We start from the raw sequence: 15,066 nt of genomic DNA on the forward strand, positions 1-15,066 counted from the left end.
GCAATGAGGGTTAAGTGACTTGCCCAGGGTCACACAGCTGGTAAGTGTTAAGTGTCTGAGGCCAGATTTGAACTCAGGTCCTCCTAAATCCAGGACCTATGCTTTATCCATGGTGCCACCTACCTGCCCCCCTCTACCTGTATTTCTTAGCTAGTACCAGATAGTTTTGATGATTACTGCTTTATAATATAGCTTGAGATCTGGTAGGGATATTCCTTTGCATTTTTTCCCTTTAATTCTCTTGATATTCTTGACCTTTTGTTCTTCTAGATGAATTTTGTTATTTTTCTAGCTATATAAAATAATTTTTAGTAGTTTGATTGGAATGGCACTGAGTAAGTAAATTGATTTAGGTAGAATGATCATTTTTATTATATTGACTCAACCTACCTATGAGCAATCAATAGTCTTCTAATTGTTTAGATCTGACTTTGTGTGAAAAGTGTTTTGTAATTGTGTTCAAATACTTCTGCAACAACAAAGCCTGGCCTTGAATCTTGACTGTGCTACTTATTTCCTAAGTAGGCTTGGGGAGATAATTTCATTTCAATGGGCCTCTGTATTGTGTAGGGGAACTCTAAGGGTCCTTCCAATTATGATCCATATAAGAATTGAAGGGCTGGTCAAATATTCAGGTTTAATCTAAGCAAAGAGGCCCACTGTGGGGCCAAGAAAGAGCGGGGGAGGGATGGGTGAAAAACACAGGTTTTAAGACGTTTCTGTTATGGGCCCAGGGCACCCCAGAAGTTCTCTGGGGCACATCAAAGAACCTTCTCCTTGAGAAACTAATCCAAAGGACAGACACACCTAAAGAGATAAGTGGAACCAGATCGGACTGAGCTAGCTTTGGGACCTCCACTCTTCATTCTAGTCTCCCTCAACCCTGGGGAGATAAGTTTAGGTGTGGCTGCTTCCTTTGTGTCCTTAGGAGATGGCTTGAGATCTGCAGCCACACCTCACCTAATTCCTCCAGCCACCACCAGTGGGGGATGGTCCTCCCTCACTAAAGGAACTTTCCAGTTAGATGCTTACCCCCATCAGTACCTGCCAGTCTCATGCTCGAGGAGATTGGTATCTCAGAGTCACACTCTATGCCTTTCTCCCCATGAGAAGTTCAAGGATTTCTTTCATGGTTTCCCTTCCCTTCCCTTCCCCTTCCTCAGCCCCACAATAAACTATCATCTTATTCTAACTGCTTTTGTGTGCAAGAGGGTGTAATTTTTTTTTTTTTTTTGGTGAGGCAATTGGGGTTAAGTGACTTGCCCAGAGTCACACAGCTAGTAAGTGTTAAGTGTCTGAGGTTGGATTTGAACTCTGGTCCTCCTGACTCCAGGGCCGGTGCTCTATCCACTGCGCCACCTAGCTGCCCCCCCCAAGAGGGTGTAATTCTTTAAAGAAGAATTCCTAAGGACCCCAAACCCCTACCCCTATCCCCTACCCCATTTCCCCCATGACATTTTGTTATCATTTTTCTCAGGTTTTTTTTTTTTTTAATATATCAATCCGTTCCCTTGCCACCTTAACTGAGAACGTTCAATGCTTTTTAAGTCAACACTTCTTAGTCCTGGAGCCTGCAGTGTAGAATTCAGTGGCTTAAAAACAAAAACAAAACAAAACGCTTGTCATTTATTTGCTCTCCTGATCTTCTAGGCTCCTTAGTGTGCATTTAAGGTGAGCTTGCCCACAGTGGCCTCAGGCCTCTTTCTGAGGGCTAGGATTGAACTGAAAGGTTTTAAGCCAGTGGCAGAAAGGGAATCTGGAGAGACACCTGATGGCCTCGAGTCTTTTATTACCCTTTTACTCTCTTCCTTTTCAGCCATCTCTGCTCCCTCCTTTATTTCCTCTTCCTTTTCCATCTTTACTTTCCCAGCCCCTCTATGTCTTTGAACTCCACCAATCCCCCGCCCATCCCAACTCCCCTCTTCTAGTAAAAACTCTTTCCAGACAGGGAGGAAGAAGGGGAAAGGAAAATGCACATGCACGCGCGCGCGTACACACCTACGTACACGCGCGGGGGAGGGGCTTCCGCGCATGCGTGCTGACGGCCTAAGAGCCGCGAGGACGGGCGGGCGGGCTGGCAGGCCGACAGACAGACCTGGATTGGGGTAAATGAGGGGAGGGGGGGGCGGGTAGTTTAGGCTCTGTGTGGGCGCGTGCGCAGACGCGCTCCTCCTGCCTGGTTTCCTAGCCGAGAGTCAATCGCTAGTCCCAGGCTCAGTCAGTCCGCTCGGCCAGGGTTCGGAGCCCGGCTCTCTGTGCGAGATGGTTTCGTGGCTAAAGCCTGGACGCTGACGTTTTATGGGGTTTTGGCGCTCATGGTAGCACTCGGATATGGATGTTTTCTTTGGGTACGAAGAGAACAGGTGCAGCATGAGCTATATGTTCGAGTATCCGGAATACCAGGTGAGTGCGGCCCCGCCCCCAACTCTGCCCCACCCCTCCCCCAACCCCATTTTCCTTCCCTCACCCCAACATACCCCATCCTTGTGCTCTGTGACCTCTCCTTTCAACCCGGCCCCATTCCTATTTAATGTAGCCCCTGCTTCCCCCTCCTTGTCTTCCTCGCCAATATCCTCCTGCTCCTTGCCTCACGATAGTTTGAAATCCCAAGCCCTGGATCCACTCTTCTTTTGGGGATGGCCCTACCAAAACCCTCCCCCATTTCAGAGGTTACCCCGGTGTCCCCCGGCCCCCCAACAGGTGCCTCCCGATACCTCGTTATTTTAACTCTCTCTCCCCCAGTATCACGCATGACAGCTTTCCCTTCTTGTAACCGGCTATAAAATGCTGCATAGAGGAAGGGAGCGTGAGTGCAGGTGATCTCAAGGCTGCCTGTTGAAGGCATTGTTTTCCTTCTTTGTAGAAGCTGTATTCTCTAGGATATGATGCATGACCGAATGGGGGGAGAGAGAGAATATGTTTCTCTTTTGAAACTGTTTGCACCCATATATTTTATAAGCTACATCTCTTTTTGTATTTGTGTGTGCTAGTCCTTAACAAATCCGACCTGTTACCAGTTGCATGCACCACCTGTTCCACAGTGTTATTATTTTTCTATACAATTCAAACATTTATTAAGTGCCTACTGTGTGCAAAACAGGTGGAGCTACAATGGAAATAGGAAAAAAGGACCAGTCTTTTCCTTTAAAGGGCTTACAACAAAGGCCTTGCCTTGCTTATATCCATTTAGCCACGCCCCCTCCCCCTTCTGAGTGTGTTCAAACTGAATTTTCTCACCAATATGGTGTGGGATTACACAGTAAAATGGTTAACGGGTTCAGTGTCAAAATGATGGCACTGTCCTAGTTAATTTCACCATAATCTTTATCCAAAATATGTTTAGTTTTATTATAATATAGTGTAGTGAAAGACCACTGGATTTAGAATCAGAAAACCCAGGCTCTGATCTCTGTCGATTCCGAATTACCTTTGTGACCTTGGGTAAGTCAAAGGTTACTTTCTGTAGTTGTCTCAATTATGTAAAAATGGAGTTGGACTAGATGATGAAGATCTTTTCTGGTGCTTACATTCTATAATATAATAACTCTGTAATAATTCCAAGGATAACACCTCCATATGGCTTCTAAAAACTATAGGAAACATTCCTAAAATAAAATTTTGGTAAACCAGGGAGGAATGTAGTACCACACTTATTCAGTGAAATGTCATGGGAAAGTAGTATGATTCTGCTATATGCTTTACTACTAGTTTACAGTTCTATACACTATTCCATCAGTCGTGGTGAACTGTTTTTCTAAGGACTAATATGTGGACATTTACATATGGTTTTTTATTTTTTATGTGCCTTGCTAATCAGGTTTTGAATTAGTGATTGGCACAAGAATGAAATGAAAAGATTTGATGATGCAATTCTGTGGGCCCAAGAGGGCAGAACAAGGAATCTTTATTTAGTATAATGTGCAAAGAGCAAATTTAGGTCTGATTATAGAATGATGAAATATTGGCTTTTACGATTGCGTTTTACATTTTACCAATTATTTAAATGGTTCTGCTTTATTTTTGTCTCTCTAACTCAGGGTTTTTTAGATTTTGTGTGTGTGTGTGTGTGTGAGATAGATACCTTTGGCAGTGTTGTATATGTTGTGGATTCTATGAGCACTTTTCAAAATAATGTTTAAAATTCACAAATACATTTTAATGTTTTAAAATGCATAAAGAACATGAATTTTATTGAAATACAGTTATTAAAATTTCTAAAACAAATTTAAAGATGCCAGGTTAATAACCTTGCTCTAACTGAATATTACTTCCTTTCCATTTTGTATAATTTACTAATTAGGAAGATTCATAGGCTAAATAAAGTAGGTACTCCTTAATTATCTATGACATGAGTTTGGATAAATCAAATCCACTATAGAACAGTGGTTAATTCCCATTTATTTTTAGACTACAAACAATAAATGAAGGTATTTTAGTTGTAATAGTAATAAAACAATTGCCCCTTTCACAGAATCACAGAATTTTGGACTTGGAAGAGCCCTCAAGGCTGTTTCGTCCATCCCATAACTGGAAAAGAATTCTGTCCTGTAATGTATCTGACAGTGTGGTTATTCAACCTATACTTGACACCCTTCTAGAGGAACCCGTATTTCCTGAGGCAGATCATTCCATATTTTGATAGCTCTAATTGTTCACATTGCCTCATTATTACCTACATGTGTTCTTTACACATTCTACTCTTATTACTTGTTCTGCCCTGTTGGCCAAGCCAGAACAAATCTTCAACCCCACTTGCACATTATATAGGTTCTCAAATATGTTGACACTGATTGTGTTATCTTCCCACACCCTAAACTTCTTTTAGCCATATTCCAGATCCTTCACATTGGTCTCTTTTAGGATGAATTGGAGTCACATCATCCTAATTATTTCCATCTAGACATGTTCCAGTTTATCAGTTTCTATCTTGAAATGTGGTACCCTGAACAGAAAACAGTACTCTGGGCTTGCTTCGATAGACCAGAGTACACTATGACTCTCACTCCTCATTCCTGGAATCTGTTCCTCTTTGAATGTAACCGAAGACTGAATTAACTTTTTTTGCCTGCCATGTCAGACTCTTACCTCAAATTGAGTTTATAGTCTTATTGTTTGTCCTTTGTTTTCAAAGAGGACCAATGACATCTTGGGTGATAACTTGTGTGTGAAATGGATTTAAGTGAAGCAGAGTTGCACAAAGTAGTCAGCCTCACTGTTTCTTCCTGAGTCATCAAATCCAGTGGCGGGAAACATGTCAAGAGAACTCGTGATAGCCCAAGATACAGTGGATAACCTTGATGTCTTTGATGCTTGACAAAGCTCTACGTGCTCCATAGCACAGCACCTACTGCAGCCACCTTGATGACCGTTGGAACAAATTGTTCTCATACACCCATTCTGCCCTGGAATGTCTTCACATGCTTGGGGTAGATATTCCCCTAACTCATTGACAGGTTTGAGTCAGTTAGCCTCAACCTGGTTTAGCCTATATGTAAGACAATTTACTCAGGTGTAGGCACTGAGCATCTTCTTGGAACCACGGGTGAGAGCTTCTTCAGACAAACTGCTTTCCATCCATGTCTTCTCAGTGTTGTTCTTGTAGTCAGCTTTTTTTTTTAACCCAAGGGTAAGACTTTGTTTAGTAAGTTTCATTGTATTTTGTTTGACCACTGTTCCAGCTTCTTAAATCTTTTTTTAGATCATGACAATTTCACCTAATTGTGTCATCTACCAATTTGATAAGCATTGTCAAAGCCATTGATAAACATTTTTACAAGCACACAATCAAGCCTCAGTCTTAGTGGTACCCCACTGGAGATATTCTTCTAAGCTGATGTTAACCTATTAATGACAGATGTTTGGATTTAGCCATCCAACCAGTTTTGAATTCATCTGTTGTTTTAGCCTGTATCTCTATATTTTTCACAAAGACATCATCAAAGACTTTGTCAAATGCTTTGCTAAAATTAAGTAAATAACATCTATAGCATTTTCTTGTTATATCAGTTTAGTAATCCTGTTAAAAAAAAAGAATAAGGTTAATTTGGTTAGCTTGACTCTTTCCATGTGATCTAGAATTTTTCCAGGAATTAAATCAAGCTCATTGACTTATAGTTTACAAATATCCTTTCCTCTTTTTTTGCAAATTGGGTTAACATTTATTTTTCTGCAGTCTCAGACTGCATTATTCCCTCTCTAATTCTTCATGATAAATATAATTTACTATATTAGTCATTAATTCTGTCCACATTTATTAAAGGCCTACTTTGTGCCAGGCACTGCTAAGTACTTGAAATACAAAGATAGGCAAAACCCAATCCTTGTTCTCAAGGAACTCACAGTCTAATGGGGGAGACAATACTAAAGCAACTATGTAGAAACAAAATATAAAATATCAGCTATATTAAGGGAAGGTCCCTTTATTCTTATGATTTCTAGAGTTTTTAGTTTGAATGAATGTTGGATTTTCTCAAAAGTTTTTTCAGAATCTAGTGATATACTCAAAGAGTTTTAATGATTTATTCTATTAACATGATTTATTATACTTTTCTTCCTTATGTTGAACCCATCCTGCATTCCTGGTATAAATCAACCTGGTCATATTGGTATATTCTTTCTAATATGTTGTAGCCAGCTTGCTACATTTTGTTTGCATCAGTGTTCATTAGGGATATTTGTATCATTGAAAGAGATTGAAATACCTTCTTTTTTTTATTGTTTCAGACAGTTTTTGTAGAATCAGAATTAATTGGTAGAATTCACTTGTGATTCTATTTAGTCCTTTTTGGCCACCTGTAATACTTTTTTCTTTAGCCTGGAATCTTTGGATTTTGGTTGTGAAATCTCTAGAAATTTTTCTTTTGGGGTTTCTTTTTGAAGGTGACCAATGTATTGTTTCTATTTTCACTTTAATCTATGGTTCTAATAGTTCTGGACAGTTTTCGTTTTTAATTTCCTTAACTATGGTATCCATACTTTTTTCTGATTATAATTTTCACAGTTCAGTTATTCTTCATTTGTCTTTGACATTTTCCCTCAAGTCAGTTGTTTTTGAAATTGCTCTTAGATTTTCCTGGGTTTTAAATTTTTTTTATTTTGTTTTGATATTATTTAGTTATTGTTTTCTACCTGGTCTCTTCTCTTTTTTCAGGGCATTTAGTTCTTGGATAAGGTTTTCTACTATCTATTCTAAGCTGTCAATTTTCTTTGCCAAGTAAATGACATTTATATAAGTCCAAGAGCAATCATTATATAATAATGGAGAAAAATCAGAAGTTTTACCAGTAAGATCAGGAGTAAAACAAAGATGCTCATTATCACCACTGCTATTTAACATAGTTCTAGAAATGTTATCTGTAGCAATAAGAAAAGAAAAAGAAATTGAGGCAATAAGCATAGGATAAGAGGCAACAAAAATATTGATTTTTTTGCAGGTGATACAGTACTGTACATAGAAAACCCTAGAGTCAACTAAAATTTAATTAAAATAGTTAATAACTTTAGCAAAATTGTGGGTTATAACATAAATGCAAATAAATCATAAGCATTCCTATATATAAAAATCAAGAAAACACAGTAAGAAAAGCAAGAATGAGAAAATCCATTCAAAATATCAACAGAAGCAATAAAATATCTGGGAATATATCTGCTAATATATCACTAAATTCTATATGAATCTTGCTATTTACCTTTTGCAGAAATAAAAAGACCTAAATCATTGGTGAAATATTAATTACTCAAGGGTAAGCCTAACCAATATAAATTTTAAAATGACAGTACTACCTAAATTCTCAAATCTACCTCTTCTGCCCCAATCTTTCTGCTGACCTACAATCTCACATTTCCAAATGCCTTTCAGACATTTTAAATTGGATATCCAGTAGACGTCTAAAATACAATATATCTAAAAGAGAACTCATTATCTTTCCCCCTGAACCCTATCCCCCTCCTATCTTTCCCTGTTAGTGTAGAGGACATTATTATGCTCTCAGTCTTTCAGACTTGCAACTTAGGAGTCATCCTAGATTCTTCACTCCCTCTCACTCCCCATGTCCAAGTTGTTGCCAAGGTCTGTCAATTTCATGCAACATTTCTTGGATGTGCCCCCTTCTCTCTTTTGACAACTGCCACCACTTCTCTGGTACAGGTGCTTATCACTTCATGCCTAGATTACTGTAATAGTCTGCTGTAGAGTCTCCCTGCCCCAAGTGTCTCCTCACTCCAATCCATCTCCATTCAGCTACTAAAGTGATTTTTCTAAAATGCAAATCTGATCATGTTCCCCTCATACTCACTAAACTCCAGTGGTCTCCTATTGCCTCCAGGATAACTATAAAATGGTCTGTTTGGCATTCAAAGCCCTTCATAACTTAGCTCTCTCTTAACTTTTCCAGTCTTCTTATACCTTATTCTCCTTCATGTATTCTTCAATCAAGTGATACTGGCCTCCTCGCTGTTCTACAGATAAAACACTCCATCTTTCAGCTCTCTCTGGCCATTCTCTTTGGCTCTCTCTCATGCCTGAAATGCAACTCCTTGAGGACACTATCTTTTTGTCTTTTTTTTGTATCTCCAGCACTTAACATAGCACCTGGCACAGAGTAGGTACTTAATACTTAGTAGCTACTTTATTTATTGATTAAAAATAATTTCTTATTCAGTAGTGTATCAGTTGAACTCTTAAAGGATATTTTAGATCTAGAAAAATAGCAATAAAATTCATATGGAGTAAACTAATATTTGTTAAGTGCCTACTCTATGTCAGACACTGTGCTAAATACTGGGAATACGAAAAAGGCAAAAAAGAAGTTTAAGATTGAAAACAGGTGGGAATAACCCAGGACTGAAGTTTGGAAACACAAAAGAAGGGATAGTTGGTAAGAGATTCAAAAGCAGAGGGTAGTATAGAGTTTAATTTTTTTTAAATTAATAAAGTATTTTATTTTTTTCCTGTTACATGTAAAGATAGTTCTCAACTTTTGTAGTATAGAGTTGAGATTACTTTTAGGTTGAGGTTGGAGAGGAAAGAAAGTGAAGGGGTTGGAGGTCTCCATAAGTTAGAAGAACAGGTTTAGGAGGTTGGGATCAAAGATGGGGGGGGGGTGGTGGAGCCAAGATGGCGAAGAAAAGGCAGTAACTTCAGAACTCCCCACAATCCATCCATATACCTCCAAAATAATGCTATAAGACAATTCCTGGAGCAGCAGAACCCCCAAAAGAACAGAGTGAGACTATTTTCAGGCCAAAGACAGCTTAAAAGGGCAGCAGGGAAGGTCTGTTGTACCAGGGTGAGAGGGGAACACAGCCATACTGTGCAAATTCAACCCCTGGCAGGCCACACCTCCAGAGCCTTGGAATCATCAGCATCAGAGGCTATCTTTGGAACCCAGCTCATGAACCTGTGAGGGGATCCAGCAGTTGGCCAGGGGGAGATAGCAGGGTTCTCTGCTGGAGCTGAAGCAGAGCGCTGTTGTGTTCCTTGTGTTCAGAACCAGGAAGCAGACTTGAGTGGCAGCGTCCCAGTTGAGGAGGGGCACAATCACAACAAGCTTGCAGTGACAGAGAATCAGACTTCTGCTTCCAGGTTAAAGGGCAAGCAGGCCTGTGGTTACTTACAAACTAGGCAAGCTGAGAACAAGCCTCATTAAATTGTACCACCTGGGACCCCCTGAAGCTTGGGACATTGTGCCCTGGAAGCCAGTGCCCCACTTTAAGAAGGAGTTAAAAGCCAAGAAATAGGCTAGTATAATGAGCAGACAGAAAAGGATGTAGGCCATTGAAAGTTTCTTTGCTGACAAGGTAGATCAAAATACACCCTCTGAAAGAGGGAGGGATCAATCAGGCATGGATTGTGGTCAGATAGGAGAATGTCAGAGTTTCCAATTAGGGAAGCAAAACACTTGTGGCAAAATCTAGTGGGTGGCCATCCCTATGTATGGCTGAGGTAGAATGAAGAAATGGATTTTGAGCTAAGGAATTGGGAAATTAGTAATTGACGGATTATGTGGATATTAAAGTCCCCTAATAAAAGGGCAAGAGTCAGGGAGGAGAGGAATATGGTGAGCCAGGTACTAGTTTCCTACCAGATGTATCAGCAGGTAGGTACAGGAGAGGTAGATGAGACTCAAATCATTCAGATTTACTTGCCTTTATTAAAAGCTGTATGTCAGAGGGCAGCTAGGTAGCTCAGTGGATAAAGCACCGGCCTTGGATTCAGGAGGACCTGAGTTAAAATCTAGTCTCAGACACTTGACACTTACTAGCTGTGTGACCCTGGGCAAGTCACTTAACCCCAATTGCCTCACAAAAAAAAAAAGTAACGAGGAATAAAATAGTGCCAGTTCTATCATGGGATTGGTGAACAAGGTAAGCCAGATATAGTCTATACCAGTCAAAAATTTTACATTTAAGAATATTTATTTCAACAAAGATTATATTTAGTAACTGACATAAATTAGATGATTAATATTAGGAAATATATTCAGATAGTTTCTGTATCTTCTTCACTCCAGTTTCCTTAATTAATTCCTATTTTGGTTTAAAGTCAGGGCTACACCTCAGTCTCACAGAACAGTTAACAGTTACTACCTTCTATATATGTACACTCTGCATATTTGCCTCTTTGATAACTCTAGTTTTAAATAGGTAAAAAAAGCTTATGTAAGGTTACTACTGACCCCAAGCCTCTTGGGTGTCCAAGTGATACTGTCTTTTGATGTCTTGTATTATCCTTTTCTTTTGCTAGGTAATTGTCTCACCACTTTCTCCACTCATCATGTCTTATACCCCTTCTTCCATGAAAGTCACTGTTGGTAGAATGAATGAATGAATAAGAAACATTTATTTGCATTTATTTATTTTTATTAAGCATTTATTAAGTGGCAAAGGGCTAAGGGGTGGGGTTAAAATTCAAAAGTAAGTTTGTCTTTGCTTCCAAATAGTTTTCTTTCTAATGAGAGGGAACAATATACTTGGAATGTAGTGTTTCAGGTTGGGAAGTCCCTGGGATGACTTAAGGAAGTTGATATAAAGTAGCAATGGCAGTATGGATTTGATTTAATTTCCAGAGGAAGACGGTGGGGCGGGGCTGGAGTGTTATGTGTGAAAGTCAGCAAGGCAGCAGATAGCAAGAAAATGAGTGGGATGGAATTTGAAACATAACTTGGGCTGGCTAGATATATTGGGCCATGGTACACCAGCATTGTAGATGGCAAAAAGATGTCTGATGTGGAATGTAAGCTCCTTGAGGACAAGGATTTTCATTTTTGTCTGTATATTCTCAGGACCTACCATGATATCTTGCACATAATAGATTAACAAATATTTTATTGAATTGAATTAGTAATATGGTACAGATAACTGAAGCTATTTTTGTGGTGGTAAATAGTGCCATTTAGATAAGCAGTGGGCTTATCTATGCAGTTTAGAATCTTTGCTACTTAGTTGTTTAGGGCATTGAAGTTAAGTGACTGCTTAGAGTCACACAGCTTATGTAAGAAGTGGAACTTGAACACAGCTCTCCATCTACCACAGCATGCTGCCTTTCTGTTGTTTGAACAGTGTTAGATATATATATTATATATACTATGCTGAAACTTTTCTTGTTTGAAGTAATAACCAAGTCAAACAAGAGCAATGTAAACTACTCAGCTTAGTGATAGCTAATAATATATACACTTCGCCTTTAAAGTCAGAAATAAATGCTAATCTCTTGACTCATCTGTGTAAGAAATGTAGGATTTTCTCATCTGGAAGAACAAAAACTCAAGAATAGCAGGGGAATCAATGAAAAGAAAAATGTAAAACAAGGTGGTCTAGCAGTACTAGATCTCAAACTGTATTATAAAGTGGTAATTATCAAAATAATCTGGTACTGGCTAAGAAACAGAGTGATGGATCAGTGGAATAGAATAGGTACGAATTATACTATAATAAATGACTATAGTAATTGAGTATATAATAAGCCTAAAGATCCAAGCTTTTGGACCAAAAACTCGTTATTTGACAAAAACTGCTGGGAAACCTGGAAAACAGTATGGCAGAAACTAGGTATAGATTAACATCTCACATCATTTACTAAAATAAGGTCAAAATGAGCACATGATTTACATATAAAGGGTGATACCATAAGCAAATTAAGAGAACATAGAATAGTTTATCTGTCAGATTTATGGACAGGGGAAGAATTTAAGACCAAAGAAGATAAAGTGAGCATTACAAAATGTAAAATAGATAATTTTGATAATATAAAATTAAAAAGTTTTTGCACAGACAAAACCAATGCAACCAAAATTATAAGGAAAGCAGAAAACTGGGAAAGAATTTTTGTAAGTATCTCTGATAAAGGCTTCATTTCTCAAATATATAGAGAACTGAGTGAAATTTATAAAAATATGTCACTGGGGGCAGCTTAGTGGGAGCTTAGTGGATAAAGCACTGGCCCTGGATTCAGGATGACCTGAGTTCAAATCTGGCCTCAGACACTTGACACTTACTAGCTGTGTGACCCTGGGCAAGGCACTTAAAGCTCATTGCCCCCCACCCCCAAATATACAAGTCACTTCCCAATTGATAAATGGTCAAAGGATATGAGCAAGCAGTTTTCAGACAAAGAAATCAAAGCTATTTAGGCACATAAAATGCTCAGTCACTATTAATCAAAGAAATGCAAATTTAAACAACTCTGAGGTATCACCTCACACCTATCAGAGTGACAAATATAATAAAAAAGGAAAATGCTGTATGTTGGAAGGAATGTGAGAAAACTGGGATGCTAATCGACTCTTTTTTTTTTGGGGGTGAGGCAATTGGGGTTAAGTGACTTGCCTAGGGTCACACAGCTAGTAAGTGTTAAGTATCTGAGGCTGGATTTGAACTCAGGTACTCCTGAATCCAGAGCTGGTGCTCTATCCACTGCGCCACCTAGCTGCCCCACTAATCAACTCTTAATAGAGTTGTGAACAGATCCAACCATTCTGGAGAGCAATTTGGAACTATGTTCAAATGGCTATAAAACTGTATACCCTTTGATCCAGCAGTACCAAGCTAGGTTTATATCCTAAAGACATCCCCAAAAAGAGCAAACAACCTATTTGTACAAAAATATTTATAACAGCTCTTTTTTTGTGGACTAATGCTAAAGCATAGTATCCACCTCCAAAAAAAGAAAACAGGGTTGATTGAACACAGATTAAAGCTTATTATTTTTCACTTTCATTTTTTCCTTTTATTTGAGTTTTCTTATACAAAATGACTAATATGGTAATGTTTTACATAATTGCACATGTATAGCCTATATCTGATTGCTTACTGCCTCAGGGAGGGGAAGGGAGGGAGGGAAGGAGGGATAGAATTTGGAGCTCAAAACTTGAAATAAAAACGTTTATTAAAAAAACCAGGATTTTCTCACAAAGCATGGCTACAGTGTTAAAATATATTTGCTGAGCTATAAGACAAGGTATGGGAAGTAGAGAGGTCATAAATATGCACTATTAAAAATAATTAGTTTTTCTTTGAATTAGGTAGCAGATGCAATATATGGGTTTTGGTTTTTGTTTTTGTTTTTTTAGTGAGGCAAGTGGGGTTAAGTGACTTGCCCAGGGTCACACAGGTAATAAGTGTTAAGTGTCTGAGGTTGGATTTGAACTCAGGTACTCCTGACTCCAGGGCCGGTGGTCTATCCACTGTGCCACCTAGCTGCCCCTGCAATATATGTTTTGATGAGCAGTTGGGTACATGAATAACACTTCAGAAAGGGAAGAAAGGATCAGAGATGCATTATTTTATTGATTTTATTAATATGTTTAATTTACCCTACTTGATTCTATTAGTGCTTTGCTGTGGTAGTTAGTGGATTTTCTAAGTATTCAATAACTTGAATTCTTTAGAAAAGTTAAAGATTTGGTTAAAATTTTTCTTTCCACAGAAAATAAACCTTCCAAACAAACTAACCAGACAGTATCCAACTTATGAGCTGTATTTATATGGAGAAGGGAGCTATGCCCAAGAAAACAAAAATCTTTTGTTGTCAGGGATTCCAGTTCTTTTTCTTCCTGGTAATGCTGGAAGTTATAAACAAGGTAAGACTGTTATAAGTGAACTTTGAAAAATATTGTATAAAAAGAGTCTTTTATGCCAGTTAGATATTTCACTTGCCTTCCATTTTTTCATTCTTTTGCTTTTGCTTTATTGTTTCTTGATTTCTTATAAAGTCATTAGCTTCCATTTGTTCAATCCTAACTTTTTTTTTTTTAGTAAGGCAATTGGGGTTAAGTGACTTGCCCAGGGTCACACAGCTAGTAAGTGTTAAGTGTCTGAGGCCAGATTTTGAACTCGGGTACTCCTGGATCCAGGGCCAGTGCTCTATCCACTGCACCATCTAGCTGCCCCTCAATCCTAACTTTTAAGGAGTTATTTTCTTCAGAGAGCTTTTGTACTTCCTTTTCCATTTGGCTAATTCAGCTTTTCAAGGAGTTCTTTTCCTCATTGACTTTTTATACCTCTTTTAATGTTTGGCCTAGTCTGTTTTTTTAAGATGTTATTTTCTTCAGCATTTTTTTGGGTCTCCTCTACCAAGCTGTCTTATGTAGCCTGAGACCAATTAATATTTTTCTTGGAAGCTCTGAATGTAGGAGCTTTGACTTTTTAATCTTCTTCTGAGGGTGTATTTTGATCTTTCTTGTCACCATAGAAGCTTTCTAGGGTCAGCATTTTTTTCTGTTTGTTCATTTTCTCAGCCTATTTCTTGACTTTTAACTCTGTGTTAAAGTGGGGCACTGCTTCCAGGGTTGAGGGTGTACTGTCCCAAGCTTTGGGGGGTTTGTACAGCTGGAGAGGTATGTTTACTACTCCCCTGGCTTGTGCTCTGGTCAGCAAGCAACCACAGGCCTGCTTTTCTGCTCTGGAACTATGATCAGAATTCTGTTACACTGTGGCTGCAAGCTCTTGTGTGCTTGTGCTCCTCCCCCACCTGGGACCACCACCTCCCGGATCCAAGTATGGACAAAACAACAGAGTCCTGCCTCAGTGCTAGCAAAGAGATCCCTGTAATCTCCTTCTGGCCAATTG

General features: G+C 38.8%; 1 protein-coding gene across 1 annotated transcript in view; it reads left to right on the forward strand.

The window, feature by feature from the left end:
• Positions 1–13,924: 13,924 nt before the first annotated feature.
• The window catches only part of PGAP1 (post-GPI attachment to proteins inositol deacylase 1), an 84,499-nt gene continuing 83,357 nt past the window's right edge, over positions 13,925–15,066 (forward strand). Inside the window, 1 exon segment of the mRNA XM_043995330.1 lies at positions 13,925–14,078. The gene's annotated coding sequence lies outside the window, so the exon portion shown is untranslated.

This window comes from Dromiciops gliroides, chromosome 3 (assembly GCF_019393635.1).
Source record: "Dromiciops gliroides isolate mDroGli1 chromosome 3, mDroGli1.pri, whole genome shotgun sequence".
In the NCBI taxonomy this organism is placed as follows: Eukaryota; Metazoa; Chordata; class Mammalia; order Microbiotheria; family Microbiotheriidae; genus Dromiciops; species Dromiciops gliroides.